Here is a 6941-nt window from a genome sequence, read left to right on the forward strand (position 1 = left end):
GGGTACATACATTGTATATAATATCAAAGTCTGTACATTTGAAAATTAGATTTCTGTGTCTATCTGCGTTCAGAAAGCTGTGTTTCATATATTCAATAACATTCTTCAGCATACGTATAGTAACGTTCACCTAACGTTTGAAGGAAAACGATTTCCTTAAACGTATTGATTCATTTCTGCATCTTACCAACTGTCATGTAGTTAGGAAAATCCAAGAGTGAATTTTGTACTCTATGCGCATATATAACTCCGGACCTGTTATTTTGGTTAATGTTTTATAATTCATTTTAAGATTAACAGTAACAAATATGTAAATCAGACTTCACCCTGGTTTCCGGTTGTAAGTAGTCCTTTATAGGAATGGCACCAAAGGGAGGATGGTGGGCTAGATCAGACCCCAGAAAAAAAATTAAATGTTACTATGCCCTTTTGAATCATATTTAAATGAGCAATTTGAATATGTAAATGAGATATTATCTCCAATTTTCACTATTCGCTCATTCACTACATGTACGTTTAACAATAGATGATATAGGCGCTTATTTTACTTTTCTTAATTGAGAAAGTATCAGATTATTTTTTCTACAAGTTTCATGCAATTTGTGCCGAAATACACACACACATTAAAAAATTATTTGAAAAAAAAGTTTTCTCGTTGTGTATAATTGTTATAATGGAATGAGTTAAATTATAATTCTTTGTTATATTGTGTTTCGGCATATTATCTTGATAACATATCTTCTATAAGATAATAAATACATTTAAGGGGTAGGAGATCTAACAATGCTATATACATGTAGTTTACATTCAGCACGTATCTGAATATAGCTGTTAGATTGTCTGACATGTGTAAAAGAGCTTTCAGATACCCCTTTTCCTCGTGGAATCAATTGAAATCTACTTTTACCTGAAATGGTTTTACATGTACGTCTAACTGCTAAAAAGCAAATACGTGTACTTGAGACATATTTAAAAATATAATCTGTTTAGTATAAAAAAGATAATCTGAATTGTATAAAATAAATATGTATTGTAAAAGGGAATGGTAGGAGAGATAAACAGAAGAAAATTAGGAGAATTTAGAAAACAATTTGCTCTATTTTGAAGGTACAATAACCAATAGACTGATTGATCAAGACAAGAGAGGTGGAGGACGCCAAACCGGAAGCAAGTTAATAATCATTTAGTAGAGTAAAGTTACAAAAAATATTATTGAATTATTCTATTTTTTTCTTTTAATTTAAGTTTCCTATGTTTAGGACTTAACGTTTTTGTATCAAAGCTCATTTTAAACTTATCGAAACACTTTTAAGTCTAAATTAAGTTTTTAAGTCTATATTAGTATATATTTATATCTGGCATCTTTTTTTATTTGACAACTAATTTTGAAATTATTTGGATTTATTTTCATTTTTCACAAATTTTGTGTAAACCGTTGGATATCCAAACTAAGTTTGGTGTGCTATTTAGAATTTGCTTCAACCTCTCATTTATACATATATCTTGCAAATTTTGTATATAAAATGATACATTTGGCATTGACCCTTAATGTCCTCAATGCTCTAAAATGTTAGCGTAAGCATTTTGCAATTCTGACAACCACCAGGGAGCTTTGTTACATCAGGTGTATCATTTTGACTTGTTTCTGATGCTGATGGTTCCGGCTGGGCGAGCTGAAATTTCTTCCAAAGAAACAGGTCTTCGGATTTTTCTTTGTCTCCCTTTAACCGACCGATTGATTGCGTTCCCTACCACGTAATGACTAGTTACAAGATGTATATCAATCAGTGGGTTTCACTAGAACCATCACCTAGGGACAGCATTCATAGTTTGTGTATAGATAAGCTCATATAAATATCAGAGTTTTTTTTCTTTGTTTTGTTTGTTTTTGATTTAAACATATGTTATTTGTAATTTACAATTTGTTACAACGGGATTGGGCACAAGTTTTCCAACTTATATTAAGCCCTCTCCCGATACAATTTTACATTGAGAGAAAATTCACATGATGGCAGTTTTATTTACATATTTACAATCTAATTTTATAAGAAATAGAGAGAAAGAGAGAGAGACAGAAGGGGAGGGAGACGGAGAGAGTGACGGAGAGAAAGAGGAAGAGAGGGGGAGTGGGAGGGGGAAAGGAGAGAGACAGAGAGAGATTTTATAAGATATTGATACAAACAATCTTATATATGATGGGATATACATGTATATCTAAATACTTCATAAAGACAAGTAGTTTTGTGGTAGACCTAAGCGGACTCGGGCAACAATCACTTTGGTACACAATTCGACTTTCCTTTCGTTCAAACTTGTCTAATGTCTATGATAATCCATGCCAGTGGTGTCTTCCTCCTTTTCTTTTCTGGTCCTTCATTTATAACATTTCACACACACCCGAATGTCACCCGAGTCCGCAAAGACAAAAATACAATGTACATTAATTTCCAATAAAGATATTATTAAAATCTATTTGTATTTTTAATAAATAGTTGGGTTGATTGGCATATAGTTACATTTTCTTGATGAGAAAGTTCATTTTTTCCGAATAGCAGAAGTTGCAGGTCTAGTGGGATGAAGTAATTTAGATCACGAAACAGTTGCAAACGCTGAACAGAGTAATTATTACATTAAAAAAAGAAATGATATGCATCTTCAACAGGGTGTCCACATTGGCAGTGTTTAAAATTAATCAAATTTGCATGAAATAAATCGTTGTTTAGAGTACTAGGCCTGTTTCTTAATCTTGCATGCATAATGTTCTGTTTTCTGTCACCAATTTGATAGTAGAAGGGAACTTTTGTGTCTGTAAAATTTTGAAGAGAATGTTTAAAGGCCGAGTACGTAACACTTTGTCGGATTTCGTTATCTAAATGATTCCATAGTTGGATAGTAGAGGAAAAGAAAGATGAATTAGTAAGATGTAAACGGTAATTTGGTATCTAGTAATTATTGGCAGAAATGATGTTAGGTAATTAGGAGATAATTTATGTTTAATTTTATAAAAAAAAAGCTGCAATTTTCGCCAAGAGCGTCTAATAGCAAGAGGTTCTAAACCACTTTCAGAATATGACTGTATACTAGTGTAAGATGGTAATCCCGTAATCACACGTGCAGCTTCTAGTTGAAGTTTTTCTAGTTTGTCTGAGTCACCGAGACTACACCCATCCCATTTGTTTGTTTGTTTGTTTGTTTTGTTTTGTTTATTTTTGTTGTTGTTGAAAACTGATGTGTACGCAACTGCGTATAGGCAGCTACGCGCCTGAATACGACTGCATTTCAATCAGGAATATAATTTTATTAATGTGTCATTTGAAAAGATGCATCCACTTATTCAGCTTGCATTTAATCTTAACTTTGTTCCGTTTTTAACTGCATTTCTGCATTTTGCATTTATCGCTACATTGACCAATCACATCCTTCATCTTGACCAGTAACGCCACCTGTCGCGTCATTTCCTTGGACAAAAGAATATTATACGACTATGCCGAAAAATAATTGCACTCTTGTAAAGAAATTATATTATGCATAGTAGATCTAATACATCAGTCTCTTACATACGGAAGCGTAGTAGGCTCAGTTGGAGTATATTTTTCATGGCGTGCGAAAATGTTTTATCTGGCGGCCGCCACTTATTTTATCTGGCGGCCGCCACTTAATTATATGGCGGCCGCCACTTATTTATCTGGCGGCCGCCACTTAATTATCTGGCGGCCGCCACTTAATTATTTGTTATTGTTTTTACAATTTAATATGATATCTGCTACGGTAATTACAGTTATTGTCGTTTTCAAATCCAATATTATGATATAGAAATGATTTGTTAAATTTAATTTTGATTTTTATAATTTCCGGAAATCTGAACCGGTTACCGGATCTGTCTTCTGTGATTATTACTAAATGAAGAAAACAGAGACAAAATCCAGGTGCTATGCTGTCATGTTACTACATCTAATTCCCTATAAGCTACGTACGGTAGCACTACGGTATTACTACGGAAATACAAAATGTACTCCGAAAGCATGACTAAAATGCTACAGTTATGTTGAGGATACAAATAAATAAAGTTTTACAAAAAAAAAACAAAAAAAAGACGAAATGTTTTGATTTTGTTGGAAACGGTAATATACTTGAATAACTTTACGTCACATGTATGAGCTTACTAGAACAGATTCTCGTAGAAGATATTCATAACAAGAAATATCTTTAAAAAGATAAAAGGCATAGTTTTAATGCTGTTGATTATAATGTAAATCTGCTGTTGAAATAAATTAACGAACTAATGCATTTCAGCACGGATAACAAAATTATATCGATTTGAATCATTTTTTGTGATAATAAGGCTGCATTTGAATCAGTAATATAATTTTATTAATGTGTCATTTGCAAAGATACATCCACTTATTCAGCTTGCATTCAATCTTAATTTTGTTTGGTTTTTAACTGCATATCTACATTTTGCATCTACCGCTACATTGACCAATCACATACTTCATCTTGACCAGTAACGCCACCTGTCGCGTCATATCCGCGGCCAAAAGTAAATATTATACGGCTATGCCGAAAAAGAGATGCAGTAATTTGAGCTAATTGTAAAAATGTTCGTGATTATAAAATATTAGTCGCTAGAGGTAACTCCTTTAACGGTAAAATTGTGTCGATTATCACATCTGGGAAACAAAGCCCGGGGAAGGCTCGATGATATGGAAAAATAGATCAAGAGAACAAAGCTGTTCCACATCAACGGTAATGGTTCTAGAGAACATATTATTGGTCATAAAACGATTCCGGGTGGGGAGAGTTCGTTTTTTTTTTTTTTTTTATACTTTGGCAAGGTTTCGTTCCTATATAAGATACATTTGTATCTTATATATATGGTGTTCCGTTATGGCCAAATTTCCAATATCGCTCCTTCGCTTCTTCGACCTAAACGCGAAGGAGTGAAGGAGCGAAAACACGATGGCGAAGGAGCGATGGAACTTCGCTCCTTCGCCATCGTGTTTTCGCTCCTACATAACTCCTTCGCCACCGTGTTTTCGTTCCTTCGCCATCATGTTTTCGCTCCTTCGCCATCGTGTTTTCGCTCCTTCGCTCCTTCGCTCCTTCGCGTTTAGGTCGAAGGAGCGAAGGAGCGATATTGGAAATTTGGCCCTTACGGAACACCATATATGTAAGACAAGACTTAAAATTTACAATATATCGTGTATCAAATATCTCCCGTAGATCGTGAGTTCGAGGCCAGGTAAGGGCACGAGTCAAAAAGTTGTCTTCCTTCGGCATTTGTGTTGCAAGTTATATATCTATTTATTAGCACAATGTATCATATACACTATGTGTTGGTGATCCGAAGATATAGATTTGTATTTCCTGTCGAAGTTCTACCGAGAGAAATATAATATATACATATAAATATTTCTCGATAAAGGAGCGGAATGCTCCGAAAATTTTACAGCGCCATTTTGTCTACACTGTTGGAATTACTTCTTTGTCCTTTATTAGATTTTAAGTAATTCGGATCCTTAAAATATATTATACAAATACAGTCTTTGGTTGAGGGCAATCCATGGTTTTACGAACCTGACCTGGGCAAATGTTACTCATTGGTCCAAACCGGATAACATTACATTGATTATCTCGTTATAAAACATCATGACGTCACCGAGAAGTCAATATGACGTTCTGCCAGGTCCGCGGAATGTTATATCAACCCCTTAATGTAGTTCAGGTACAACAAGCTCAACAGTCAAGATTTCGCAGAATAATCTAAAATTAAAAATGTATTATAAATAATAAACGACATAAACTTCAGTTCGTGTTTATTCAGTTTAGGGTAGTTCTGACAAAACCTTATATTTTCACTAGTGAAAAATATAAGCTTATATTTGAAAATATAAGGTTTTGTCATCTTATATTTCCATTGCAGAGAAAATATCAGCTTTATTAGTTAGATAATTATCTATATTTCACTGGCAAAACTGTAATAAAAAGATTTAAAATATAAAAATAGACTTCCATCAAAATCTGTAGAAATCATAATAAAGTAAATGCAGACTTTAGTTTAGGACAATCCATAGTTTTACGGATCTGACCTAAGAAATATGCACCTCGGCTTTCAGCCTCAGTGAAAATTGCCCAGTTAAGCTATTGAAATATATTACCGTTTCCAACAAAATCAAAAGATTTCTTTTTTTGTAAAACTTTATTTATTTGTATCATCTGATCGTTTTCAAAGCGTTATCCGCAACATAACCGTAGCATTTTAGTCATAGGGAATTACATGTAGCAACATGACAACACCTTGATTTTGTCTCAGTTTTCTTCATTTAGTAATAATAACAGAAGATAGATCCGGTAACCGGTTCAGATTTCCGGAAATTATAAAAATCAAATTTAAATTTAACAAATCATTTCTAAATCATAATATTGGATTTGAAAACGACAATCACTGTAATTACCGTAGCAGGTATCATATTAAATTGTAAAAACAATAACAAATAATTAAGTGGCGGCCGCCAGAAAATTAAGTGGCGGCCGCCATATAATTAAGTGGCGGCCGCCAGATAAAATATTTTCGCATGCCATGAAAAATATACTCCAACTGAGCCTACTTCGCTTCCGTACTTACACTATCCTTTGTAATGCCATGACAGTATGCGCGATGTTGGTGACATCATTTCAAAATACGTACGCCTCCCTCTACACGTATTGCTGTGTCATTCGATTTTCGAAGTTTCGTGGTTTATTATTTGTCAGAGAAAAGAGTTTTTCATACATTTTCTGTTGATGCTAATCGCGAAGATTATATTGCAACACAATACACCTTTTTAGTGACCATGGAAACCTCGAAAATAACAATTAACGTATGTAACGCTAGGTAACTTTTACGGGGACGACCATTTTAAACAAGTCCCATGAGATCCCACGTACGACAGCACGCCTAA

The sequence above is a fragment of the Pecten maximus genome, chromosome 4 (assembly GCF_902652985.1).
Source record: "Pecten maximus chromosome 4, xPecMax1.1, whole genome shotgun sequence".
Lineage (NCBI taxonomy): Eukaryota > Metazoa > Mollusca > Bivalvia > Pectinida > Pectinidae > Pecten > Pecten maximus.